At 36.4% G+C, this 19,752-nt stretch overlaps 70 non-coding genes across 70 annotated transcripts; all 70 read left to right on the top strand.

Annotated features, from left to right (window-relative positions):
• The first annotated feature begins 63 nt into the window (after positions 1-63).
• Positions 64-136, top strand: TRNAT-AGU (transfer RNA threonine (anticodon AGU)). The gene has a single exon. It is a non-coding gene; the product is annotated as a tRNA-Thr (tRNA).
• A 133-nt stretch (positions 137-269) lies between these two features.
• TRNAT-AGU (transfer RNA threonine (anticodon AGU)) lies at positions 270-342 on the top strand. Its single transcript has one exon. It is a non-coding gene; the product is annotated as a tRNA-Thr (tRNA).
• A 132-nt stretch (positions 343-474) lies between these two features.
• Positions 475-547, top strand: TRNAT-AGU (transfer RNA threonine (anticodon AGU)). Its single transcript has one exon. It is a non-coding gene; the product is annotated as a tRNA-Thr (tRNA).
• Positions 548-680: 133 nt separating this feature from the next.
• TRNAT-AGU (transfer RNA threonine (anticodon AGU)) lies at positions 681-753 on the top strand. Its single transcript has one exon. It is a non-coding gene; the product is annotated as a tRNA-Thr (tRNA).
• A 133-nt stretch (positions 754-886) lies between these two features.
• On the top strand, positions 887-959 carry TRNAT-AGU (transfer RNA threonine (anticodon AGU)). The gene has a single exon. It is a non-coding gene; the product is annotated as a tRNA-Thr (tRNA).
• Positions 960-1,092: 133 nt separating this feature from the next.
• Positions 1,093-1,165, top strand: TRNAT-AGU (transfer RNA threonine (anticodon AGU)). Its single transcript has one exon. It is a non-coding gene; the product is annotated as a tRNA-Thr (tRNA).
• A 133-nt stretch (positions 1,166-1,298) lies between these two features.
• On the top strand, positions 1,299-1,371 carry TRNAT-AGU (transfer RNA threonine (anticodon AGU)). The gene has a single exon. It is a non-coding gene; the product is annotated as a tRNA-Thr (tRNA).
• Positions 1,372-1,504: 133 nt separating this feature from the next.
• On the top strand, positions 1,505-1,577 carry TRNAT-AGU (transfer RNA threonine (anticodon AGU)). Its single transcript has one exon. It is a non-coding gene; the product is annotated as a tRNA-Thr (tRNA).
• Positions 1,578-1,710: 133 nt separating this feature from the next.
• TRNAT-AGU (transfer RNA threonine (anticodon AGU)) lies at positions 1,711-1,783 on the top strand. Its single transcript has one exon. It is a non-coding gene; the product is annotated as a tRNA-Thr (tRNA).
• Positions 1,784-1,916: 133 nt separating this feature from the next.
• On the top strand, positions 1,917-1,989 carry TRNAT-AGU (transfer RNA threonine (anticodon AGU)). The gene has a single exon. It is a non-coding gene; the product is annotated as a tRNA-Thr (tRNA).
• A 133-nt stretch (positions 1,990-2,122) lies between these two features.
• Positions 2,123-2,195, top strand: TRNAT-AGU (transfer RNA threonine (anticodon AGU)). Its single transcript has one exon. It is a non-coding gene; the product is annotated as a tRNA-Thr (tRNA).
• A 132-nt stretch (positions 2,196-2,327) lies between these two features.
• Positions 2,328-2,400, top strand: TRNAT-AGU (transfer RNA threonine (anticodon AGU)). The gene has a single exon. It is a non-coding gene; the product is annotated as a tRNA-Thr (tRNA).
• A 133-nt stretch (positions 2,401-2,533) lies between these two features.
• Positions 2,534-2,606, top strand: TRNAT-AGU (transfer RNA threonine (anticodon AGU)). The gene has a single exon. It is a non-coding gene; the product is annotated as a tRNA-Thr (tRNA).
• A 133-nt stretch (positions 2,607-2,739) lies between these two features.
• On the top strand, positions 2,740-2,812 carry TRNAT-AGU (transfer RNA threonine (anticodon AGU)). Its single transcript has one exon. It is a non-coding gene; the product is annotated as a tRNA-Thr (tRNA).
• A 133-nt stretch (positions 2,813-2,945) lies between these two features.
• TRNAT-AGU (transfer RNA threonine (anticodon AGU)) lies at positions 2,946-3,018 on the top strand. Its single transcript has one exon. It is a non-coding gene; the product is annotated as a tRNA-Thr (tRNA).
• Positions 3,019-3,151: 133 nt separating this feature from the next.
• Positions 3,152-3,224, top strand: TRNAT-AGU (transfer RNA threonine (anticodon AGU)). The gene has a single exon. It is a non-coding gene; the product is annotated as a tRNA-Thr (tRNA).
• Positions 3,225-3,357: 133 nt separating this feature from the next.
• On the top strand, positions 3,358-3,430 carry TRNAT-AGU (transfer RNA threonine (anticodon AGU)). Its single transcript has one exon. It is a non-coding gene; the product is annotated as a tRNA-Thr (tRNA).
• Positions 3,431-3,563: 133 nt separating this feature from the next.
• TRNAT-AGU (transfer RNA threonine (anticodon AGU)) lies at positions 3,564-3,636 on the top strand. The gene has a single exon. It is a non-coding gene; the product is annotated as a tRNA-Thr (tRNA).
• Positions 3,637-3,769: 133 nt separating this feature from the next.
• Positions 3,770-3,842, top strand: TRNAT-AGU (transfer RNA threonine (anticodon AGU)). The gene has a single exon. It is a non-coding gene; the product is annotated as a tRNA-Thr (tRNA).
• A 133-nt stretch (positions 3,843-3,975) lies between these two features.
• On the top strand, positions 3,976-4,048 carry TRNAT-AGU (transfer RNA threonine (anticodon AGU)). The gene has a single exon. It is a non-coding gene; the product is annotated as a tRNA-Thr (tRNA).
• Positions 4,049-4,181: 133 nt separating this feature from the next.
• Positions 4,182-4,254, top strand: TRNAT-AGU (transfer RNA threonine (anticodon AGU)). The gene has a single exon. It is a non-coding gene; the product is annotated as a tRNA-Thr (tRNA).
• Positions 4,255-4,387: 133 nt separating this feature from the next.
• Positions 4,388-4,460, top strand: TRNAT-AGU (transfer RNA threonine (anticodon AGU)). Its single transcript has one exon. It is a non-coding gene; the product is annotated as a tRNA-Thr (tRNA).
• Positions 4,461-4,796: 336 nt separating this feature from the next.
• Positions 4,797-4,869, top strand: TRNAT-AGU (transfer RNA threonine (anticodon AGU)). The gene has a single exon. It is a non-coding gene; the product is annotated as a tRNA-Thr (tRNA).
• Positions 4,870-5,002: 133 nt separating this feature from the next.
• TRNAT-AGU (transfer RNA threonine (anticodon AGU)) lies at positions 5,003-5,075 on the top strand. The gene has a single exon. It is a non-coding gene; the product is annotated as a tRNA-Thr (tRNA).
• A 133-nt stretch (positions 5,076-5,208) lies between these two features.
• On the top strand, positions 5,209-5,281 carry TRNAT-AGU (transfer RNA threonine (anticodon AGU)). Its single transcript has one exon. It is a non-coding gene; the product is annotated as a tRNA-Thr (tRNA).
• Positions 5,282-5,823: 542 nt separating this feature from the next.
• On the top strand, positions 5,824-5,896 carry TRNAT-AGU (transfer RNA threonine (anticodon AGU)). Its single transcript has one exon. It is a non-coding gene; the product is annotated as a tRNA-Thr (tRNA).
• Positions 5,897-6,029: 133 nt separating this feature from the next.
• On the top strand, positions 6,030-6,102 carry TRNAT-AGU (transfer RNA threonine (anticodon AGU)). The gene has a single exon. It is a non-coding gene; the product is annotated as a tRNA-Thr (tRNA).
• Positions 6,103-6,644: 542 nt separating this feature from the next.
• TRNAT-AGU (transfer RNA threonine (anticodon AGU)) lies at positions 6,645-6,717 on the top strand. Its single transcript has one exon. It is a non-coding gene; the product is annotated as a tRNA-Thr (tRNA).
• A 133-nt stretch (positions 6,718-6,850) lies between these two features.
• On the top strand, positions 6,851-6,923 carry TRNAT-AGU (transfer RNA threonine (anticodon AGU)). The gene has a single exon. It is a non-coding gene; the product is annotated as a tRNA-Thr (tRNA).
• A 133-nt stretch (positions 6,924-7,056) lies between these two features.
• Positions 7,057-7,129, top strand: TRNAT-AGU (transfer RNA threonine (anticodon AGU)). The gene has a single exon. It is a non-coding gene; the product is annotated as a tRNA-Thr (tRNA).
• A 542-nt stretch (positions 7,130-7,671) lies between these two features.
• Positions 7,672-7,744, top strand: TRNAT-AGU (transfer RNA threonine (anticodon AGU)). Its single transcript has one exon. It is a non-coding gene; the product is annotated as a tRNA-Thr (tRNA).
• Positions 7,745-7,877: 133 nt separating this feature from the next.
• Positions 7,878-7,950, top strand: TRNAT-AGU (transfer RNA threonine (anticodon AGU)). Its single transcript has one exon. It is a non-coding gene; the product is annotated as a tRNA-Thr (tRNA).
• Positions 7,951-8,698: 748 nt separating this feature from the next.
• TRNAT-AGU (transfer RNA threonine (anticodon AGU)) lies at positions 8,699-8,771 on the top strand. Its single transcript has one exon. It is a non-coding gene; the product is annotated as a tRNA-Thr (tRNA).
• Positions 8,772-8,904: 133 nt separating this feature from the next.
• On the top strand, positions 8,905-8,977 carry TRNAT-AGU (transfer RNA threonine (anticodon AGU)). The gene has a single exon. It is a non-coding gene; the product is annotated as a tRNA-Thr (tRNA).
• A 133-nt stretch (positions 8,978-9,110) lies between these two features.
• TRNAT-AGU (transfer RNA threonine (anticodon AGU)) lies at positions 9,111-9,185 on the top strand. The gene has a single exon. It is a non-coding gene; the product is annotated as a tRNA-Thr (tRNA).
• Positions 9,186-9,316: 131 nt separating this feature from the next.
• TRNAT-AGU (transfer RNA threonine (anticodon AGU)) lies at positions 9,317-9,389 on the top strand. The gene has a single exon. It is a non-coding gene; the product is annotated as a tRNA-Thr (tRNA).
• Positions 9,390-9,522: 133 nt separating this feature from the next.
• On the top strand, positions 9,523-9,595 carry TRNAT-AGU (transfer RNA threonine (anticodon AGU)). The gene has a single exon. It is a non-coding gene; the product is annotated as a tRNA-Thr (tRNA).
• Positions 9,596-9,728: 133 nt separating this feature from the next.
• Positions 9,729-9,801, top strand: TRNAT-AGU (transfer RNA threonine (anticodon AGU)). Its single transcript has one exon. It is a non-coding gene; the product is annotated as a tRNA-Thr (tRNA).
• Positions 9,802-9,934: 133 nt separating this feature from the next.
• On the top strand, positions 9,935-10,007 carry TRNAT-AGU (transfer RNA threonine (anticodon AGU)). The gene has a single exon. It is a non-coding gene; the product is annotated as a tRNA-Thr (tRNA).
• Positions 10,008-10,140: 133 nt separating this feature from the next.
• On the top strand, positions 10,141-10,213 carry TRNAT-AGU (transfer RNA threonine (anticodon AGU)). Its single transcript has one exon. It is a non-coding gene; the product is annotated as a tRNA-Thr (tRNA).
• A 133-nt stretch (positions 10,214-10,346) lies between these two features.
• Positions 10,347-10,419, top strand: TRNAT-AGU (transfer RNA threonine (anticodon AGU)). Its single transcript has one exon. It is a non-coding gene; the product is annotated as a tRNA-Thr (tRNA).
• Positions 10,420-10,961: 542 nt separating this feature from the next.
• Positions 10,962-11,034, top strand: TRNAT-AGU (transfer RNA threonine (anticodon AGU)). Its single transcript has one exon. It is a non-coding gene; the product is annotated as a tRNA-Thr (tRNA).
• Positions 11,035-11,577: 543 nt separating this feature from the next.
• Positions 11,578-11,650, top strand: TRNAT-AGU (transfer RNA threonine (anticodon AGU)). The gene has a single exon. It is a non-coding gene; the product is annotated as a tRNA-Thr (tRNA).
• A 133-nt stretch (positions 11,651-11,783) lies between these two features.
• Positions 11,784-11,856, top strand: TRNAT-AGU (transfer RNA threonine (anticodon AGU)). Its single transcript has one exon. It is a non-coding gene; the product is annotated as a tRNA-Thr (tRNA).
• Positions 11,857-12,398: 542 nt separating this feature from the next.
• TRNAT-AGU (transfer RNA threonine (anticodon AGU)) lies at positions 12,399-12,471 on the top strand. The gene has a single exon. It is a non-coding gene; the product is annotated as a tRNA-Thr (tRNA).
• Positions 12,472-12,604: 133 nt separating this feature from the next.
• On the top strand, positions 12,605-12,677 carry TRNAT-AGU (transfer RNA threonine (anticodon AGU)). The gene has a single exon. It is a non-coding gene; the product is annotated as a tRNA-Thr (tRNA).
• A 133-nt stretch (positions 12,678-12,810) lies between these two features.
• TRNAT-AGU (transfer RNA threonine (anticodon AGU)) lies at positions 12,811-12,885 on the top strand. Its single transcript has one exon. It is a non-coding gene; the product is annotated as a tRNA-Thr (tRNA).
• Positions 12,886-13,016: 131 nt separating this feature from the next.
• Positions 13,017-13,089, top strand: TRNAT-AGU (transfer RNA threonine (anticodon AGU)). Its single transcript has one exon. It is a non-coding gene; the product is annotated as a tRNA-Thr (tRNA).
• Positions 13,090-13,222: 133 nt separating this feature from the next.
• Positions 13,223-13,295, top strand: TRNAT-AGU (transfer RNA threonine (anticodon AGU)). Its single transcript has one exon. It is a non-coding gene; the product is annotated as a tRNA-Thr (tRNA).
• Positions 13,296-13,428: 133 nt separating this feature from the next.
• TRNAT-AGU (transfer RNA threonine (anticodon AGU)) lies at positions 13,429-13,501 on the top strand. The gene has a single exon. It is a non-coding gene; the product is annotated as a tRNA-Thr (tRNA).
• A 133-nt stretch (positions 13,502-13,634) lies between these two features.
• TRNAT-AGU (transfer RNA threonine (anticodon AGU)) lies at positions 13,635-13,707 on the top strand. Its single transcript has one exon. It is a non-coding gene; the product is annotated as a tRNA-Thr (tRNA).
• A 133-nt stretch (positions 13,708-13,840) lies between these two features.
• Positions 13,841-13,913, top strand: TRNAT-AGU (transfer RNA threonine (anticodon AGU)). Its single transcript has one exon. It is a non-coding gene; the product is annotated as a tRNA-Thr (tRNA).
• Positions 13,914-14,046: 133 nt separating this feature from the next.
• On the top strand, positions 14,047-14,119 carry TRNAT-AGU (transfer RNA threonine (anticodon AGU)). The gene has a single exon. It is a non-coding gene; the product is annotated as a tRNA-Thr (tRNA).
• A 339-nt stretch (positions 14,120-14,458) lies between these two features.
• TRNAT-AGU (transfer RNA threonine (anticodon AGU)) lies at positions 14,459-14,531 on the top strand. The gene has a single exon. It is a non-coding gene; the product is annotated as a tRNA-Thr (tRNA).
• Positions 14,532-15,108: 577 nt separating this feature from the next.
• On the top strand, positions 15,109-15,181 carry TRNAT-AGU (transfer RNA threonine (anticodon AGU)). The gene has a single exon. It is a non-coding gene; the product is annotated as a tRNA-Thr (tRNA).
• A 339-nt stretch (positions 15,182-15,520) lies between these two features.
• On the top strand, positions 15,521-15,593 carry TRNAT-AGU (transfer RNA threonine (anticodon AGU)). Its single transcript has one exon. It is a non-coding gene; the product is annotated as a tRNA-Thr (tRNA).
• Positions 15,594-15,924: 331 nt separating this feature from the next.
• TRNAT-AGU (transfer RNA threonine (anticodon AGU)) lies at positions 15,925-15,997 on the top strand. The gene has a single exon. It is a non-coding gene; the product is annotated as a tRNA-Thr (tRNA).
• Positions 15,998-16,130: 133 nt separating this feature from the next.
• TRNAT-UGU (transfer RNA threonine (anticodon UGU)) lies at positions 16,131-16,203 on the top strand. The gene has a single exon. It is a non-coding gene; the product is annotated as a tRNA-Thr (tRNA).
• A 133-nt stretch (positions 16,204-16,336) lies between these two features.
• Positions 16,337-16,409, top strand: TRNAT-AGU (transfer RNA threonine (anticodon AGU)). Its single transcript has one exon. It is a non-coding gene; the product is annotated as a tRNA-Thr (tRNA).
• A 331-nt stretch (positions 16,410-16,740) lies between these two features.
• Positions 16,741-16,813, top strand: TRNAT-AGU (transfer RNA threonine (anticodon AGU)). Its single transcript has one exon. It is a non-coding gene; the product is annotated as a tRNA-Thr (tRNA).
• A 577-nt stretch (positions 16,814-17,390) lies between these two features.
• Positions 17,391-17,463, top strand: TRNAT-AGU (transfer RNA threonine (anticodon AGU)). Its single transcript has one exon. It is a non-coding gene; the product is annotated as a tRNA-Thr (tRNA).
• Positions 17,464-17,596: 133 nt separating this feature from the next.
• TRNAT-UGU (transfer RNA threonine (anticodon UGU)) lies at positions 17,597-17,669 on the top strand. The gene has a single exon. It is a non-coding gene; the product is annotated as a tRNA-Thr (tRNA).
• A 133-nt stretch (positions 17,670-17,802) lies between these two features.
• On the top strand, positions 17,803-17,875 carry TRNAT-AGU (transfer RNA threonine (anticodon AGU)). The gene has a single exon. It is a non-coding gene; the product is annotated as a tRNA-Thr (tRNA).
• Positions 17,876-18,206: 331 nt separating this feature from the next.
• TRNAT-AGU (transfer RNA threonine (anticodon AGU)) lies at positions 18,207-18,279 on the top strand. The gene has a single exon. It is a non-coding gene; the product is annotated as a tRNA-Thr (tRNA).
• Positions 18,280-18,412: 133 nt separating this feature from the next.
• Positions 18,413-18,485, top strand: TRNAT-AGU (transfer RNA threonine (anticodon AGU)). Its single transcript has one exon. It is a non-coding gene; the product is annotated as a tRNA-Thr (tRNA).
• A 133-nt stretch (positions 18,486-18,618) lies between these two features.
• On the top strand, positions 18,619-18,691 carry TRNAT-UGU (transfer RNA threonine (anticodon UGU)). Its single transcript has one exon. It is a non-coding gene; the product is annotated as a tRNA-Thr (tRNA).
• Positions 18,692-18,824: 133 nt separating this feature from the next.
• On the top strand, positions 18,825-18,897 carry TRNAT-AGU (transfer RNA threonine (anticodon AGU)). Its single transcript has one exon. It is a non-coding gene; the product is annotated as a tRNA-Thr (tRNA).
• Positions 18,898-19,228: 331 nt separating this feature from the next.
• On the top strand, positions 19,229-19,301 carry TRNAT-AGU (transfer RNA threonine (anticodon AGU)). Its single transcript has one exon. It is a non-coding gene; the product is annotated as a tRNA-Thr (tRNA).
• Positions 19,302-19,434: 133 nt separating this feature from the next.
• On the top strand, positions 19,435-19,507 carry TRNAT-AGU (transfer RNA threonine (anticodon AGU)). Its single transcript has one exon. It is a non-coding gene; the product is annotated as a tRNA-Thr (tRNA).
• Positions 19,508-19,640: 133 nt separating this feature from the next.
• TRNAT-UGU (transfer RNA threonine (anticodon UGU)) lies at positions 19,641-19,713 on the top strand. Its single transcript has one exon. It is a non-coding gene; the product is annotated as a tRNA-Thr (tRNA).
• Positions 19,714-19,752: the final 39 nt, after the last annotated feature.

Below are 19,752 nucleotides of genomic sequence, written 5' to 3'. Positions count from 1 at the left end.
TTGCGATGAGTTAATTTAGTTAAATTATTGGAATATTCAGCATCCATGTCGCTTCAAAGCAAGGGCTCCGTGGCTTAGTGGTTAAAGTGCCTGTCTAGTAAACAGGAGATCATGAGTTCGATTCTCGTCGGAGCCTCGCTGTTATGTTACTTGAACTAGATTTCGTAGATATATAATTTTGAAAAATTAAAATAATAGGGCAAAAGTTCAAATGAGTTAATTTAGTTAATTTACTGAAATATTCAGCATTCATATCGCTTCAAAGCAAGGGCTCCGTGGCTTAGTGGTTAAAGCGCCTGTCTAGTAAACAGGAGATCATGAGTTCGATTCTCGTCGGAGCCTTACTGTTATGTTACTTGATCTAGATTTCGTAGCTATAAATTTTGAAAAATTAAAACAATAGGGTAAAAATTCCGATGAGTTAATTTAGTTAAATTATTGGAATATTCAGCATCCATGTCGCTTCAAAGCAAGGGCTCCGTGGCTTAGTGATTAAAGCGCCTGTCTAGTAAACAGGAGATCATGAGTTCGATTCTCGTCGGAGCCTCGCTGTTAAGTTACTTGAACTAGATTTCGTAGCTATATAATTTTGAAAAATCAAAATAATAGGGCAAAAGTTCCGATGAGATAATTTAGTTAATTTACTGAAATATTCAGAATTCATATCGCTTCAAAGCAATGGCTCCGTGGCTTAGTGGTTAAAACGCCTGTCTAGTAAACAGGAGATCATGAGTTCGATTCTCGTCGGAGCCTCGCTGTTATGTTACTTGAACTAGATTTCGTAGATATATAATTTTGAAAAATTAAAATAATAGGGTAAAAATTCCGATGAGTTAATTTAGTTAAATTATTGGAATATTCAGCATCCATGTCGCTTCAAAGCAAGGGCTCCGTGGCTTAGTGATTAAAGCGCCTGTCTAGTAAACAGGAGATCATGAGTTCGATTCTCGTCGGAGCCTCGCTGTTAAGTTACTTGAACTAGATTTCGTAGCTATATAATTTTGAAAAATCAAAATAATAGGGCAAAGGTTCCGATGAGATAATTTAGTTAATTTACTGAAATATTCAGAATTCATATCGCTTCAAAGCAATGGCTCCGTGGCTTAGTGGTTAAAGCGCCTGTCTAGTAAACAGGAGATCATGAGTTCGATTCTCGTCGGAGCCTAACTGTTATGTTACTTGATCTAGATTTCGTCGCTATTAAATTTTGAAAAATTAAAACAATAGGGTAAAAATTCCGATGAGTTAATTTAGTTAAATTATTGGAATATTCAGCATCCATGTCGCTTCAAAGCAAGGGCTCCGTGGCTTAGTGATTAAAGCGCCTGTCTAGTAAACAGGAGATCATGAGTTCGATTCTCGTCGGAGCCTCGCTGTTAAGTTACTTGAACTAGATTTCGTAGCTATATAATTTTGAAAAATCAAAATAATAGGGCAAAGGTTCCGATGAGATAATTTAGTTAATTTACTGAAATATTCAGAATTCATATCGCTTCAAAGCAATGGCTCCGTGGCTTAGTGGTTAAAGCGCCTGTCTAGTAAACAGGAGATCATGAGTTCGATTCTCGTCGGAGCCTCGCTGTTATGTTACTTGAACTAGATTTCGTAGATATATAATTTTGAAAAATTAAAATTATAGGGCAAAAGTTCCGATGAATTAATTTAGTTAATTTACTGAAATATTCAGCATTCATATCGCTTCAAAGCAAGGGCTCCGTGGCTTAGTGGTTAAAGCGCCTGTCTAGTAAACAGGAGATCATGAGTTCGATTCTCGTCGGAGCCTCGCTGTTATGTTACTTGATCTAGATTTCGTAGCTATTAAATTTTGAAAAATTAAAACAATAGGGTAAAAATTGCGATGAGTTAATTTAGTTAAATTATTGGAATATTCAGCATCCATGTCGCTTCAAAGCAAGGGCTCCGTGGCTTAGTGGTTAAAGTGCCTGTCTAGTAAACAGGAGATCATGAGTTCGATTCTCGTCGGAGCCTCGCTGTTATGTTACTTGAACTAGATTTCGTAGATATATAATTTTGAAAAATTAAAATAATAGGGCAAAAGTTCAAATGAGTTAATTTAGTTAATTTACTGAAATATTCAGCATTCATATCGCTTCAAAGCAAGGGCTCCGTGGCTTAGTGGTTAAAGCGCCTGTCTAGTAAACAGGAGATCATGAGTTCGATTCTCGTCGGAGCCTTACTGTTATGTTACTTGATCTAGATTTCGTAGCTATAAATTTTGAAAAATTAAAACAATAGGGTAAAAATTCCGATGAGTTAATTTAGTTAAATTATTGGAATATTCAGCATCCATGTCGCTTCAAAGCAAGGGCTCCGTGGCTTAGTGATTAAAGCGCCTGTCTAGTAAACAGGAGATCATGAGTTCGATTCTCGTCGGAGCCTCGCTGTTAAGTTACTTGAACTAGATTTCGTAGCTATATAATTTTGAAAAATCAAAATAATAGGGCAAAAGTTCCGATGAGATAATTTAGTTAATTTACTGAAATATTCAGAATTCATATCGCTTCAAAGCAATGGCTCCGTGGCTTAGTGGTTAAAACGCCTGTCTAGTAAACAGGAGATCATGAGTTCGATTCTCGTCGGAGCCTCGCTGTTATGTTACTTGAACTAGATTTCGTAGATATATAATTTTGAAAAATTAAAATAATAGGGCAAAAGTTCCGATGAGTTAATTTAGTTAATTTACTGAAATATTCAGCATTCATATCGCTTCAAAGCAAGGGCTCCGTGGCTTAGTGGTTAAAGCGCCTGTCTAGTAAACAGGAGATCATGAGTTCGATTCTCGTCGGAGCCTCGCTGTTATGTTACTTGATCTAGATTTCGTAGCTATTAAATTTTGAAAAATTAAAACAATAGGGTAAAAATTGCGATGAGTTAATTTAGTTAAATTATTGGAATATTCAGCATCCATGTCGCTTCAAAGCAAGGGCTCCGTGGCTTAGTGGTTAAAGTGCCTGTCTAGTAAACAGGAGATCATGAGTTCGATTCTCGTCGGAGCCTCGCTGTTATGTTACTTGAACTAGATTTCGTAGATATATAATTTTGAAAAATTAAAATAATAGGGCAAAAGTTCCGATGAGTTAATTTAGTTAATTTACTGAAATATTCAGCATTCATATCGCTTCAAAGCAAGGGCTCCGTGGCTTAGTGGTTAAAGCGCCTGTCTAGTGAACAGGAGATCATGAGTTCGATTCTCGTCGGAGCCTTACTGTTATGTTACTTGATCTAGATTTCGTAGCTATTAAATTTTGAAAAATTAAAACAATAGGGTAAAAATTCCGATGAGTTAATTTAGTTAAATTATTGGAATATTCAGCATCCATGTCGCTTCAAAGCAAGGGCTCCGTGGCTTAGTGGTTAAAGCGCCTGTCTAGTAAACAGGAGATCATGAGTTCGATTCTCGTCGGAGCCTCGCTGTTAAGTTACTTGAACTAGATTTCGTAGCTATATATTTTTGAAAAATCAAAATAATAGGGCAAAAGTTCCGATGAGATAATTTAGTTAATTTACTGAAATATTCAGAATTCATATCGCTTCAAAGCAATGGCTCCGTGGCTTAGTGGTTAAAGCGCCTGTCTAGTAAACAGGAGATCATGAGTTCGATTCTCGTCGGAGCCTCGCTGTTATGTTACTTGAACTAGATTTCGTAGATATATAATTTTGAAAAATTAAAATTATAGGGCAAAAGTTCCGATGAATTAATTTAGTTAATTTACTGAAATATTCAGCATTCATATCGCTTCAAAGCAAGGGCTCCGTGGCTTAGTGGTTAAAGCGCCTGTCTAGTAAACAGGAGATCATGAGTTCGATTCTCGTCGGAGCCTTACTGTTATGTTACTTGATCTAGATTTCGTAGCTATTAAATTTTGAAAAATTAAAACAATAGGGTAAAAATTCCGATGAGTTAATTTAGTTAAATTATTGGAATATTCAGCATCCATGTCGCTTCAAAGCAAGGGCTCCGTGGCTTAGTGATTAAAGCGCCTGTCTAGTAAACAGGAGATCATGAGTTCGATTCTCGTCGGAGCCTCGCTGTTAAGTTACTTGAACTAGATTTCGTAGCTATATAATTTTGAAAAATCAAAATAATAGGGCAAAGGTTCCGATGAGATAATTTAGTTAATTTACTGAAATATTCAGAATTCATATCGCTTCAAAGCAATGGCTCCGTGGCTTAGTGGTTAAAGCGCCTGTCTAGTAAACAGGAGATCATGAGTTCGATTCTCGTCGGAGCCTCGCTGTTATGTTACTTGAACTAGATTTCGTAGATATATAATTTTGAAAAATTAAAATTATAGGGCAAAAGTTCCGATGAATTAATTTAGTTAATTTACTGAAATATTCAGCATTCATATCGCTTCAAAGCAAGGGCTCCGTGGCTTAGTGGTTAAAGCGCCTGTCTAGTAAACAGGAGATCATGAGTTCGATTCTCGTCGAAGCCTCGGTGTTATGTTGTTGTACTATTTTTCGTAGCTATTAAATTTTGAAAAATTAAAACAATAGGGTAAAAATTCCGATGAGTTAATTTAGTTAAATTACTGGAATATTCAGCATTCATGTCTCTTCAAAGCAAGGGCTCCGTGGCTAGTGGTTAAAAAGCCAGTCTCGTAAACAGGAGATCATGAGTTCGATTCTCGTCGGAGCCTTGATGTTATGTTCTTGTACTATTTTTCGTAGCTATTAAATTTTGAAAAATTAAAACAATAGGGTAAAAATTCCGACGAGTTAATTTAGTTAAATTATTGGAATATTCAGCATCCATGTCGCTTCAAAGCAAGGGCTCCGTGGCTTAGTGATTAAAGCGCCTGTCTAGTAAACAGGAGATCATGAGTTCGATTCTCGTCGGAGCCTCGCTGTTAAGTTACTTGAACTAGATTTCGTAGCTATATAATTTTGAAAAATCAAAATTATAGGGCAAAGGTTCCGATGAGATAATTTAGTTAATTTACTGAAATATTCAGAATTCATATCGCTTCAAAGCAATGGCTCCGTGGCTTAGTGGTTAAAGCGCCTGTCTAGTAAACAGGAGATCATGAGTTCGATTCTCGTCGGAGCCTCGCTGTTATGTTACTTGAACTAGATTTCGTAGATATATAATTTTGAAAAATTAAAATAATAGGGCAAAAGTTCCGATGAGTTAATTTAGTTAATTTACTGAAATATTCAGCATTCATATCGCTTCAAAGCAAGGGCTCCGTGGCTTAGTGGTTAAAGCGCCTGTCTAGTAAACAGGAGATCATGAGTTCGATTCTCGTCGGAGCCTTACTGTTATGTTACTTGATCTAGATTTCGTAGCTATTAAATTTTGAAAAATTAAAACAATAGGGTAAAAATTCCGATGAGTTAATTTAGTTAGATTACTGGAATATTTAGCATTCATGTCGCTTCAAAGCAAGGGCTCCGTGGTTTAGTGGTTAAGGGGCCTGTCTCGTAAACAGGAGATCATGAGTTCGATTCTCGTCGAAGCCTCGGTGTTATGTTGTTGTACTATTTTTCGTAGCTATTAAATTTTGAAAAATTAAAACAATAGGGTAAAAATTCCGATGAGTTAATTTAGTTAAATTACTGGAATATTCAGCATTCATGTCTCTTCAAAGCAAGGGCTCCGTGGCTAGTGGTTAAAAAGCCAGTCTCGTAAACAGGAGATCATGAGTTCGATTCTCGTCGGAGCCTTGATGTTATGTTCTTGTACTATTTTTCGTAGCTATTAAATTTTGAAAAATTAAAACAATAGGGTAAAAATTCCGAAGAGTTAATTTAGTTAAATTATTGGAATATTCAGCATCCATGTCGCTTCAAAGCAAGGGCTCCGTGGCTTAGTGATTAAAGCGCCTGTCTAGTAAACAGGAGATCATGAGTTCGATTCTCGTCGGAGCCTCGCTGTTAAGTTACTTGAACTAGATTTCGTAGCTATATAATTTTGAAAAATCAAAATTATAGGGCAAAGGTTCCGATGAGATAATTTAGTTAATTTACTGAAATATTCAGAATTCATATCGCTTCAAAGCAATGGCTCCGTGGCTTAGTGGTTAAAGCGCCTGTCTAGTAAACAGGAGATCATGAGTTCGATTCTCGTCGGAGCCTCGCTGTTATGTTACTTGAACTAGATTTCGTAGATATATAATTTTGAAAAATTAAAATAATAGGGCAAAAGTTCCGATGAGTTAATTTAGTTAGATTACTGGAATATTTAGCATTCATGTCGCTTCAAAGCAAGGGCTCCGTGGTTTAGTGGTTAAGGGGCCTGTCTCGTAAACAGGAGATCATGAGTTCGATTCTCGTCGAAGCCTCGGTGTTATGTTGTTGTACTATTTTTCGTAGCTATTAAATTTTGAAAAATTAAAACAATAGGGTAAAAATTCCGATGAGTTAATTTAGTTAAATTACTGGAATATTCAGCATTCATGTCTCTTCAAAGCAAGGGCTCCGTGGCTAGTGGTTAAAAAGCCAGTCTCGTAAACAGGAGATCATGAGTTCGATTCTCGTCGGAGCCTTGATGTTATGTTCTTGTACTATTTTTCGTAGCTATTAAATTTTGAAAAATTAAAACAATAGGGTAAAAATTCCGACGAGTTAATTTAGTTAAATTATTGGAATATTCAGCATCCATGTCGCTTCAAAGCAAGGGCTCCGTGGCTTAGTGATTAAAGCGCCTGTCTAGTAAACAGGAGATCATGAGTTCGATTCTCGTCGGAGCCTCGATGTTAAGTTACTTGAACTAGATTTCGTAGCTATATAATTTTGAAAAATCAAAATTATAGGGCAAAGGTTCCGATGAGATAATTTAGTTAATTTACTGAAATATTCAGAATTCATATCGCTTCAAAGCAATGGCTCCGTGGCTTAGTGGTTAAAGCGCCTGTCTAGTAAACAGGAGATCATGAGTTCGATTCTCGTCGGAGCCTCGCTGTTATGTTACTTGAACTAGATTTCGTAGATATATAATTTTGAAAAATTAAAATAATAGGGCAAAAGTTCCGATGAGTTAATTTAGTTAATTTACTGAAATATTCAGCATTCATATCGCTTCAAAGCAAGGGCTCCGTGGCTTAGTGGTTAAAGCGCCTGTCTAGTAAACAGGAGATCATGAGTTCGATTCTCGTCGGAGCCTTACTGTTATGTTACTTGATCTAGATTTCGTAGCTATTAAATTTTGAAAAATTAAAACAATAGGGTAAAAATTCCGATGAGTTAATTTAGTTAGATTACTGGAATATTTAGCATTCATGTCGCTTCAAAGCAAGGGCTCCGTGGTTTAGTGGTTAAGGGGCCTGTCTCGTAAACAGGAGATCATGAGTTCGATTCTCGTCGAAGCCTCGGTGTTATGTTGTTGTACTATTTTTCGTAGCTATTAAATTTTGAAAAATTAAAACAATAGGGTAAAAATTCCGATGAGTTAATTTAGTTAAATTACTGGAATATTCAGCATTCATGTCTCTTCAAAGCAAGGGCTCCGTGGCTAGTGGTTAAAAAGCCAGTCTCGTAAACAGGAGATCATGAGTTCGATTCTCGTCGGAGCCTTGATGTTATGTTCTTGTACTATTTTTCGTAGCTATTAAATTTTGAAAAATTAAAACAATAGGGTAAAAATTCCGACGAGTTAATTTAGTTAAATTATTGGAATATTCAGCATCCATGTCGCTTCAAAGCAAGGGCTCCGTGGCTTAGTGATTAAAGCGCCTGTCTAGTAAACAGGAGATCATGAGTTCGATTCTCGTCGGAGCCTCGCTGTTAAGTTACTTGAACTAGATTTCGTAGCTATATAATTTTGAAAAATCAAAATTATAGGGCAAAGGTTCCGATGAGATAATTTAGTTAATTTACTGAAATATTCAGAATTCATATCGCTTCAAAGCAATGGCTCCGTGGCTTAGTGGTTAAAGCGCCTGTCTAGTAAACAAGAGATCATGAGTTCGATTCTCGTCGGAGCCTCGCTGTTATGTTACTTGAACTAGATTTCGTAGATATATAATTTTGAAAAATTAAAATAATAGGGCAAAAGTTCCGATGAGTTAATTTAGTTAATTTACTGAAATATTCAGCATTCATATCGCTTCAAAGCAAGGGCTCCGTGGCTTAGTGGTTAAAGCGCCTGTCTAGTAAACAGGAGATCATGAGTTCGATTCTCGTCGGAGCGTTACTGTTATGTTACTTGATCTAGATTTCGTAGCTATTAAATTTTGAAAAATTAAAACAATAGGGTAAAAATTCCGATGAGTTAATTTAGTTAGATTACTGGAATATTTAGCATTCATGTCGCTTCAAAGCAAGGGCTCCGTGGTTTAGTGGTTAAGGGGCCTGTCTCGTAAACAGGAGATCATGAGTTCGATTCTCGTCGAAGCCTCGGTGTTATGTTGTTGTACTATTTTTCGTAGCTATTAAATTTTGAAAAATTAAAACAATAGGGTAAAAATTCCGATGAGTTAATTTAGTTAAATTACTGGAATATTCAGCATTCATGTCTCTTCAAAGCAAGGGCTCCGTGGCTAGTGGTTAAAAAGCCAGTCTCGTAAACAGGAGATCATGAGTTCGATTCTCGTCGGAGCCTTGATGTTATGTTCTTGTACTATTTTTCGTAGCTATTAAATTTTGAAAAATTAAAACAATAGGGTAAAAATTCCGACGAGTTAATTTAGTTAAATTAAAGGAATATTCAGCATCCATGTCGCTTCAAAGCAAGGGCTCCGTGGCTTAGTGATTAAAGCGCCTGTCTAGTAAACAGGAGATCATGAGTTCGATTCTCGTCGGAGCCTCGCTGTTAAGTTACTTGAACTAGATTTCGTAGCTATATAATTTTGAAAAATCAAAATTATAGGGCAAAGGTTCCGATGAGATAATTTAGTTAATTTACTGAAATATTCAGAATTCATATCGCTTCAAAGCAATGGCTCCGTGGCTTAGTGGTTAAAGCGCCTGTCTAGTAAACAGGAGATCATGAGTTCGATTCTCGTCGGAGCCTCGCTGTTATGTTACTTGAACTAGATTTCGTAGATATATAATTTTGAAAAAATAAAATTATAGGGCAAAAGTTCCGATGAATTAATTTAGTTAATTTACTGAAATATTCAGCATTCATATCGCTTCAAAGCAAGGGCTCCGTGGCTTAGTGGTTAAAGCGCCTGTCTAGTAAACAGGAGATCATGAGTTCGATTCTCGTCGGAGCATCGCTGTTATGTTACTTGATCTAGATTTCGTAGCTATTAAATTTTGAAAAATTAAAACAAAAGGGTAAAAATTCCGATGAGTTAATTTAGTTAAATTATTGGAATATTCAGCATCCATGTCGCTTCAAAGCAAGGGCTCCGTGGCTTAGTGGTTAAAGCGCCTGTCTAGTAAACAGGAGATCATGAGTTCGATTCTCGTCGGAGCCTCGCTGTTAAGTTACTTGAACTAGATTTCGTAGCTATATAATTTTGAAAAATCAAAATAATAGGGCAAAAGTTCCGATGAGATAATTTAGTTAATTTACTGAAATATTCAGAATTCATATCGCTTCAAAGCAATGGCTCCGTGGCTTAGTGGTTAAAGCGCCTGTCTAGTAAACAGGAGATCATGAGTTCGATTCTCGTCGGAGCCTCGCTGTTATGTTACTTGAACTATATTTCGTAGATATATAATTTTGAAAAATTAAAATAATAGGGCAAAAGTTCCGATGAGTTAATTTAGTTAATTTACTGAAATATTCAGCATTCATATCGCTTCAAAGCAAGGGCTCCGTGGCTTAGTGGTTAAAGCGCCTGTCTAGTAAACAGGAGATCATGAGTTCGATTCTCGTCGGAGCCTTACTGTTATGTTACTTGATCTAGATTTCGTAGCTATTAAATTTTGAAAAATTAAAACAATAGGGTAAAAATTCCGATGAGTTAATTTAGTTAAATTATTGGAATATTCAGCATCCATGTCGCTTCAAAGCAAGGGCTCCGTGGCTTAGTGATTAAAGCGCCTGTCTAGTAAACAGGAGATCATGAGTTCGATTCTCGTCGGAGCCTCGCTGTTAAGTTACTTGAACTAGATTTCGTAGCTATATAATTTTGAAAAATCAAAATTATAGGGCAAAGGTTCCGATGAGATAATTTAGTTAATTTACTGAAATATTCAGAATTCATATCGCTTCAAAGCAATGGCTCCGTGGCTTAGTGGTTAAAGCGCCTGTCTAGTAAACAGGAGATCATGAGTTCGATTCTCGTCGGAGCCTCGCTGTTATGTTACTTGAACTAGATTTCGTAGATATATAATTTTGAAAAATTAAAATAATAGGGCAAAAGTTCCGATGAGTTAATTTAGTTAATTTACTGAAATATTCAGCATTCATATCGCTTCAAAGCAAGGGCTCCGTGGCTTAGTGGTTAAAGCGCCTGTCTAGTAAACAGGAGATCATGAGTTCGATTCTCGTCGGAGCCTTACTGTTATGTTACTTGATCTAGATTTCGTAGCTATTAAATTTTGAAAAATTAAAACAATAGGGTAAAAATTCCGATGAGTTAATTTAGTTAGATTACTGGAATATTTAGCATTCATGTCGCTTCAAAGCAAGGGCTCCGTGGTTTAGTGGTTAAGGGGCCTGTCTCGTAAACAGGAGATCATGAGTTCGATTCTCGTCGAAGCCTCGGTGTTATGTTGTTGTACTATTTTTCGTAGCTATTAAATTTTGAAAAATTAAAACAATAGGGTAAAAATTCCGATGAGTTAATTTAGTTAAATTACTGGAATATTCAGCATTCATGTCTCTTCAAAGCAAGGGCTCCGTGGCTAGTGGTTAAAAAGCCAGTCTCGTAAACAGGAGATCATGAGTTCGATTCTCGTCGGAGCCTTGATGTTATGTTCTTGTACTATTTTTCGTAGCTATTAAATTTTGAAAAATTAAAACAATAGGGTAAAAATTCCGACGAGTTAATTTAGTTAAATTAAAGGAATATTCAGCATCCATGTCGCTTCAAAGCAAGGGCTCCGTGGCTTAGTGGTTAAAGCGCCTGTCTAGTAAACAGGAGATCATGAGTTCGATTCTCGTCGGAGCCTCGCTGTTATGTTACTTGAACTATATTTCGTAGCTATTAAATTTTGAAAAATTAAAACAATAGGGTAAAAATTCCGATGAGTTAATTTAGTTAAATTACTGGAATATTCAGCATTCATGTCTCTTCAAAGCAAGGGCTCCGTGGCTAGTGGTTAAAAAGCCAGTCTCGTAAACAGGAGATCATGAGTTCGATTCTCGTCGGAGCCTTGATGTTATGTTCTTGTACTATTTTTCGTAGCTATTAAATTTTGAAAAATTAAAACAATAGGGTAAAAATTCCGACGAGTTAATTTAGTTAAATTATTGGAATATTCAGCATCCATGTCGCTTCAAAGCAAGGGCTCCGTGGCTTAGTGATTAAAGCGCCTGTCTAGTAAACAGGAGATCATGAGTTCGATTCTCGTCGGCGCCTCGCTGTTAAGTTACTTGAACTAGATTTCGTAGCTATATAATTTTGAAAAATCAAAATTATAGGGCAAAGGTTCCGATGAGATAATTTAGTTAATTTACTGAAATATTCAGAATTCATATCGCTTCAAAGCAATGGCTCCGTGGCTTAGTGGTTAAAGCGCCTGTCTAGTAAACAGGAGATCATGAGTTCGATTCTCGTCGGAGCCTCGCTGTTATGTTACTTGAACTAGATTTCGTAGATATATAATTTTGAAAAATTAAAATAATAGGGCAAAAGTTCCGATGAGTTAATTTAGTTAATTTACTGAAATATTCAGCATTCATATCGCTTCAAAGCAAGGGCTCCGTGGCTTAGTGGTTAAAGCGCCTGTCTAGTAAACAGGAGATCATGAGTTCGATTCTCGTCGGAGCCTTACTGTTATGTTACTTGATCTAGATTTCGTAGCTATTAAATTTTGAAAAATTAAAACAATAGGGTAAAAATTCCGATGAGTTAATTTAGTTAGATTACTGAAATATTTAGCATTCATGTCGCTTCAAAGCAAGGGCTCCGTGGTTTAGTGGTTAAGGGGCCTGTCTCGTAAACAGGAGATCATGAGTTCGATTCTCGTCGAAGCCTCGGTGTTATGTTGTTGTACTATTTTTCGTAGCTATTAAATTTTGAAAAATTAAAACAATAGGGTAAAAATTCCGATGAGTTAATTTAGTTAAATTACTGGAATATTCAGCATTCATGTCTCTTCAAAGCAAGGGCTCCGTGGCTAGTGGTTAAAAAGCCAGTCTCGTAAACAGGAGATCATGAGTTCGATTCTCGTCGGAGCCTTGATGTTATGTTCTTGTACTATTTTTCGTAGCTATTAAATTTTGAAAAATTAAAACAATAGGGTAAAAATTCCGACGAGTTAATTTAGTTAAATTAAAGGAATATTCAGCATCCATGTCGCTTCAAAGCAAGGGCTCCGTGGCTTAGTGATTAAAGCGCCTGTCTAGTAAACAGGAGATCATGAGTTCGATTCTCGTCGGAGCCTCGCTGTTAAGTTACTTGAACTAGATTTCGTAGCTATATAATTTTGAAAAATCAAAATTATAGGGCAAAGGTTCCGATGAGATAATTTAGTTAATTTACTGAAATATTCAGAATTCATATCGCTTCAAAGCAATGGCTCCGTGGCTTAGTGGTTAAAGCGCCTGTCTAGTAAACAGGAGATCATGAGTTCGATTCTCGTCGGAGCCTCGCTGTTATGTTACTTGAACTAGATTTCGTAGATATATAATTTTGAAAAAATAAAATTATAGGGCAAAAGTTCCGATGAATTAATTTAGTTAATTTACTGAAATATTCAGCATTCATATCGCTTCAAAGCAAGGGCTCCGTGGCTTAGTGGTTAAAGCGCCTGTCTAGTAAACAGGAGATCATGAGTTCGATTCTCGTCGGAGCATCGCTGTTATGTTACTTGATCTAGATTTCGTAGCTATTAAATTTTGAAAAATTAAAACAATAGGGTAAAAATTCCGATGAGTTAATTTAGTTAAATTATTGGAATATTCAGCATCCATGTCGCTTCAAAGCAAGGGCTCCGTGGCTTAGTGGTTAAAGCGCCTGTCTAGTAAACAGGAGATCATGAGTTCGATTCTCGTCGGAGCCTCGCTGTTAAGTTACTTGAACTAGATTTCGTAGCTATATAATTTTGAAAAATCAAAATAATAGGGCAAAAGTTCCGATGAGATAATTTAGTTAATTTACTGAAATATTCAGAATTCATATCGCTTCAAAGCAATGGCTCCGTGGCTTAGTGGTTAAAGCGCCTGTCTAGTAAACAGGAGATCATGAGTTCGATTCTCGTCGGAGCCTCGCTGTTATGTTACTTGAACTATATTTCGTAGATATATAATTTTGAAAAATTAAAATAATAGGGCAAAAGTTCCGATGAGTTAATTTAGTTAATTTACTGAAATATTCAGCATTCATATCGCTTCAAAGCAAGGGCTCCGTGGCTTAGTGGTTAAAGCGCCTGTCTAGTAAACAGGAGATCATGAGTTCGATTCTCGTCGGAGCCTTACTGTTATGTTACTTGATCTAGATTTCGTAGCTATTAAATTTTGAAAAATTAAAACAATAGGGTAAAAATTCCGATGAGTTAATTTAGTTAAATTATTGGAATATTCAGCATCCATGTCGCTTCAAAGCAAGGGCTCCGTGGCTTAGTGATTAAAGCGCCTGTCTAGTAAACAGGAGATCATGAGTTCGATTCTCGTCGGAGCCTCGCTGTTAAGTTACTTGAACTAGATTTCGTAGCTATATAATTTTGAAAAATCAAAATTATAGGGCAAAGGTTCCGATGAGATAATTTAGTTAATTTACTGAAATATTCAGAATTCATATCGCTTCAAAGCAATGGCTCCGTGGCTTAGTGGTTAAAGCGCCTGTCTAGTAAACAGGAGATCATGAGTTCGATTCTCGTCGGAGCCTCGCTGTTATGTTACTTGAACTAGATTTCGTAGATATATAATTTTGAAAAATTAAAATTATAGGGCAAAAGTTCCGATGAATTAATTTAGTTAATTTACTGAAATATTCAGCATTCATATCGCTTCAAAGCAAGGGCTACGTGGCTTAGTGGTTAAAGCGCCTGTCTAGTAAACAGGAGATCATGAGTTCGATTCTCGTCGGAGCCTTACTGTTATGTTACTTGATCTAGATTTCGTAGCTATTAAATTTTGAAAAATTAAAACAATAGGGTAAAAATTCCGTTGAGTTAATTTAGTTAAATTATTGGAATATTCAGCATCCATGTCGCTTCAAAGCAAGGGCTCCGTGGCTTAGTGGTTAAAGCACCTGTCTAGTAAACAGGAGATCATGAGTTCGATTTTCGTCGGAGCCTCGCGGTTAAGTTACTTGAACTAGATTTCGTAGCTACATAATTTTGAAAAATCAAAATAATAGGGCGAAAGTTCCGATGAGATAATTTAGTTAATTTACTGAAATATTCAGAATTCATATCGCTTCAAAGCAAGGGCTCCGTGGCTTAGTGGTTAAAGCGCCTGTCTAGTAAACAGGAGATCATGAGTTCGATTTTCGTCGGAGCCTCGCGGTTAAGTTACTTGAACTAGATTTCGTAGCTATATAATTTTGAAAAATCAAAATAATAGGGCGAAAGTTCCGATGAGATAATTTAGTTAATTTACTGAAATATTCAGAATTCATATCGCTTCAAAGCAAGGGCACCGTGGCTTAGTGGTTAAAGCGCCTGTCTAGTAAACAGAAGATCATGAGTTCGATTCTCGTCGGAGCCTCGCTGTTATGTTACTCGAACTAGATTTCGTAGATATATAATTTTGAAAAATTAAATTAATAGGGCAAAAGTTCCGATGAGCTAATTATTTAATTTACTGAAATATTCTGCATACATATCGCTTCAAAGCAAGGGCTCCGTGGTTTATTGGTAAAAGCGCCTGTCTTGTAAACAGGAGATCATGTTTCCGATTCTCGTCGGAGCCTTGCTGTTATATTACTTGATCTAGATTTCGAAGCTATTAAATTTTGAAAAATTAAAAATAATAGATGATTTAGATATGCATATATGCAAACAATAGTGTAAAAGTTCCCATGAGATAATTTAGTTAATTTACTGAAATATTCAGCATTCATATCGCTTCAAAGCAAGGGCTCCGTGGCTTAGTGGTTAAAGCGCCTGTCTAGTAAACAGGAGATCATGAGTTCGATTCTCGTCGGAGCCTCGCTGTTATGTTACTTGAACTATACTTCGTAGCTATATAATTTCGAAAAATTAAAATAATAGGGCAAAAGTTCCGATGAGTTAATTTAGTTAACTTACTGAAATATTCTGCATTCATATCGCTTCAAAGTAAGGGCTCCGTGGGTTAGTGGTTAAAGCGCGTGTCTTGTAAACAGGAGATCGTGAGTTCGATTCTCGTCGGAGCCTTGCTGTTATGTTACTTGATCTAGATTTCGTAGCTATTAAATTTTGAAAAATTAAAACAATAGGGTAAAAATTCCGATGAGTTAATTTAGTTAAATTATTGGAATATTCAGCATCCATGTCGCTTCGAAGCAAGGGCTCCGTGGCTTAGTGGTTAAAGCGCCTGTCTAGTAAACAGGAGATCATGAGTTCGATTCTCGTCGGAGCCTCGCTGTAATGTTACTTGAACTATATTTCGTAGCTATATAATTTTGAAAAATTAAAATAATAGTTCAAAAGTTCCGATGATATAATTTAGTTAATTTTCTGAAATATTCTGCATTCAAATCGCTTCAAAGCAAGGGCTTAGTGGTTAAAGCGCCTGTCTTGTAATCAGGAGATCATGAGTTCGATTCTCGTCGGAGCCTCGCTGTTAAGTTACTTGAACTAGATTTCGTAGCTATATAATTTTGAAAAATCAAAATAATAGGGCGAAAGTTCCGATGAGATAATTTAGTTAATTTACTGAAATATTCAGAATTCATATCGCTTCAAAGCAAGGGCTCCGTGGCTTAGTGGTTAAAGCGCCTGTCTAGTAAACAGGAGATCATGAGTTCGATTCTCGTCGGAGCCTCGCTGTTATGTTACTTGAACTATATTTCGTAGCTATATAATTTCGAAAAATTAAAATAATAGGGCAAAAGTTCCGATGAGTTAATTTAGTTAATTTACTGAAATATTCTGCATTCATATCGCTTCAAAGTAAGGGCTCCGTGGGTTAGTGGTTAAAGCGCCTGTCTTGTAAACAGGAGATCGTGAGTTCGATTCTCGTCGGAGCCTTGCTGTTATGTTACTTGATCTAGATTTCGTAGCTATTAAATTTTGAAAAATTAAAACAATAGGGTAAAAATTCCGATGAGTTAATTTAGTTAAATTATTGGAATATTCAGCATCCATGTCGCTTCGAAGCAAGGGCTCCGTGGCTTAGTGGTTAAAGCGCCTGTCTAGTAAACAGGAGATCATGAGTTCGATTCTCGTCGGAGCCTCGCTGTAATGTTACTTGAACTATATTTCGTAGCTATATAATTTTGAAAAATTAAAATAATAGGGCAAAAGTTCCGATGATATAATTTAGTTAATTTTCTGAAATATTCTGCATTCAAATCGCTTCAAAGCAAGGGCTTAGTGGTTAAAGCGCCTGTCTTGTAATCAGGAGATCATGAGTTCGATTCTCGTCGGAGCCTCGCTGTTAAGTTACTTGAACTAGATTTCGTAGCTATATAATTTTGAAAAATCAAAATAATAGGGCGAAAGTTCCGATGAGATAATTTAGTTAATTTACTGAAATATTCAGAATTCATATCGCTTCAAAGCAAGGGCTCCGTGGCTTAGTGGTTAAAGCGCCTGTCTAGTAAACAGGAGATCATGAGTTCGATTTTCGTCGGAGCCTCGCGGTTAAGTTACTTGAACTAGATTTCGTAGCTATATAATTTTGAAAAATCAAAATAATAGGGCGAAAGTTCCGATGAGATAATTTAGTTAATTTACTGAAATATTCAGAATTCATATCGCTTCAAAGCAAGGGCACCGTGGCTTAGTGGTTAAAGCGCCTGTCTAGTAAACAGAAGATCATGATTTCGATTCTCGTCGGAGCCTCGCTGTTATGTTACTCGAACTAGATTTCGTAGATATATAATTTTGAAAAATTAAATTAATAGGGCAAAAGTTCCGATGAGTTAATTATTTAATTTACTGAAATATTCTGCATACATATCGCTTCAAAGCAAGGGCTCCGTGGTTTATTGGTAAAAGCGCCTGTCTTGTAAACAGGAGATCATGTTTCCGATTCTCGTCGGAGCCTTGCTGTTATATTACTTGAACTAGATTTCGAAGCTATTAAATTTTGAAAAATTAAAAATAATAGTTGATTTAGATATGCATATATGCAAACAATAGTGTAAAAGTTCCCATGAGATAATTTAGTTAATTTACTGAAATATTCAGCATTCATATCGCTTCAAAGCAAGGGCTCCGTGGCTTAGTGGTTAAAGCGCCTGTCTAGTAAACAGGAGATCATGAGTTCGATTCTCGTCGGAGCCTCGCTGTTATGTTACTTGAACTATATTTCGTAGCTATATAATTTCGAAAAATTAAAATAATAGGGCAAAAGTTCCGATGAGTTAATTTAGTTAATTTACTGAAATATTCTGCATTCATATCGCTTCAAAGTAAGGGCTCCGTGGGTTAGTGGTTAAAGCGCCTGTCTTGTAAACAGGAGATCGTGAGTTCGATTCTCGTCGGAGCCTTGCTGTTATGTTACTTGATCTAGATTTCGTAGCTATTAAATTTTGAAAAATTAAAACAATAGGGTAAAAATTCCGATGAGTTAATTTAGTTAAATTATTGGAATATTCAGCATCCATGTCGCTTCGAAGCAAGGGCTCCGTGGCTTAGTGGTTAAAGCGCCTGTCTAGTATACAGGAGATCATGAGTTCGATTCTCGTCGGAGCCTCGCTGTAATGTTACTTGAACTATATTTCGTAGCTATATAATTTTGAAAAATTAAAATAATAGGGCAAAAGTTCCGATGATATAATTTAGTTAATTTTCTGAAATATTCTGCATTCAAATCGCTTCAAAGCAAGGGCTTAGTGGTTAAAGCGCCTGTCTTGTAATCAGGAGATCATGAGTTCGATTCTCGTCGGAGCCTCGCTGTTAAGTTACATGAACTAGATTTCGTAGCTATATAATTTTGAAAAATCAAAATAATAGGGCGAAAGTTCCGATGAGATAATTTAGTTAATTTACTGAAATATTCAGAATTCATATCGCTTCAAAGCAAGGGCTCCGTGGCTTAGTGGTTAAAGCGCCTGTCTAGTAAACAGGAGATCATGAGTTCGATTTTCGTCGGAGCCTCGCGGTTAAGTTACTTGAACTAGATTTCGTAGCTATATAATTTTGAAAAATCAAAATAATAGGGCGAAAGTTCCGATGAGATAATTTAGTTAATTTACTGAAATATTCAGCATTCATATCGCTTCAAAGCAAGGGCTCCGTGGCTTAGTGGTTAAAGCGCCTGTCTAGTAAACAGGAGATCATGAGTTCGATTCTCGTCGGAGCCTCGCTGTTATGTTACTTGAACTATATTTCGTAGCTATATAATTTCGAAAAATTAAAATAATAGGGCAAAAGTTCCGATGAGTTAATTTAGTTAATTTACTGAAATATTCTGCATTCATATCGCTTCAAAGTAAGGGCTCCGTGGGTTAGTGGTTAAAGCGCCTGTCTTGTAAACAGGAGATCGTGAGTTCGATTCTCGTCGGAGCCTTGCTGTTATGTTACTTGATCTAGATTTCGTAGCTATTAAATTTTGAAAAATTAAAACAATAGGGTAAAAATTCCGATGAGTTAATTTAGTTAAATTATTGGAATATTCAGCATCCATGTCGCTTCGAAGCAAGGGCTCCGTGGCTTAGTGGTTAAAGCGCCTGTCTAGTATACAGGAGATCATGAGTTCGATTCTCGTCGGAGCCTCGCTGTAATGTTACTTGAACTATATTTCGTAGCTATATAATTTTGAAAAATTAAAATAATAGGGCAAAAGTTCCGATGATATAATTTAGTTAATTTTCTGAAATATTCTGCATTCAAATCGCTTCAAAGCAAGGGCTTAGTGGTTAAAGCGCCTGTCTTGTAATCAGGAGATCATGAGTTCGATTCTCGTCGGAGCCTCGCTGTTAAGTTACTTGAACTAGATTTCGTAGCTATATAATTTTGAAAAATCAAAATAATAGGGCGAAAGTTCCGATGAGATAATTTAGTTAATTTACTGAAATATTCAGAATTCATATCGCTTCAAAGCAAGGGCTCCGTGGCTTAGTGGTTAAAGCGCCTGTCTAGTAAACAGGAGATCATGAGTTCGATTTTCGTCGGAGCCTCGCGGTTAAGTTACTTGAACTAGATTTCGTAGCTATATAATTTTGAAAAATCAAAATAATAGGGCGAAAGTTCCGATGAGATAATTTAGTTAATTTACTGAAATATTCAGCATTCATATCGCTTCAAAGCAAGGGCTCCGTGGCTTAGTGGTTAAAGCGCCTGTCTAGTAAACAGGAGATCATGAGTTCGATTCTCGTCGGAGCCTCGCTGTTATGTTACTTGAACTATATTTCGTAGCTATATAATTTCGAAAAATTAAAATAATAGGGCAAAAGTTCCGATGAGTTAATTTAGTTAATTTACTGAAATATTCTGCATTCATATCGCTTCAAAGTAAGGGCTCCGTGGGTTAGTGGTTAAAGCGCCTGTCTTGTAAACAGGAGATCGTGAGTTCGATTCTCGTCGGAGCCTTGCTGTTATGTTACTTGATCTAGATTTCGTAGCTATTAA

Source organism: Phalangium opilio, unplaced genomic scaffold, assembly GCF_054372755.1.
Source record: "Phalangium opilio isolate 3A_F unplaced genomic scaffold, DU_Popi_V2 ptg000092l_1, whole genome shotgun sequence".
In the NCBI taxonomy this organism is placed as follows: domain Eukaryota; kingdom Metazoa; phylum Arthropoda; class Arachnida; order Opiliones; family Phalangiidae; genus Phalangium; species Phalangium opilio.
Note: the sequence above shows the minus strand (reverse complement) of the source record. Positions and strands in the feature narration are given on the sequence as shown.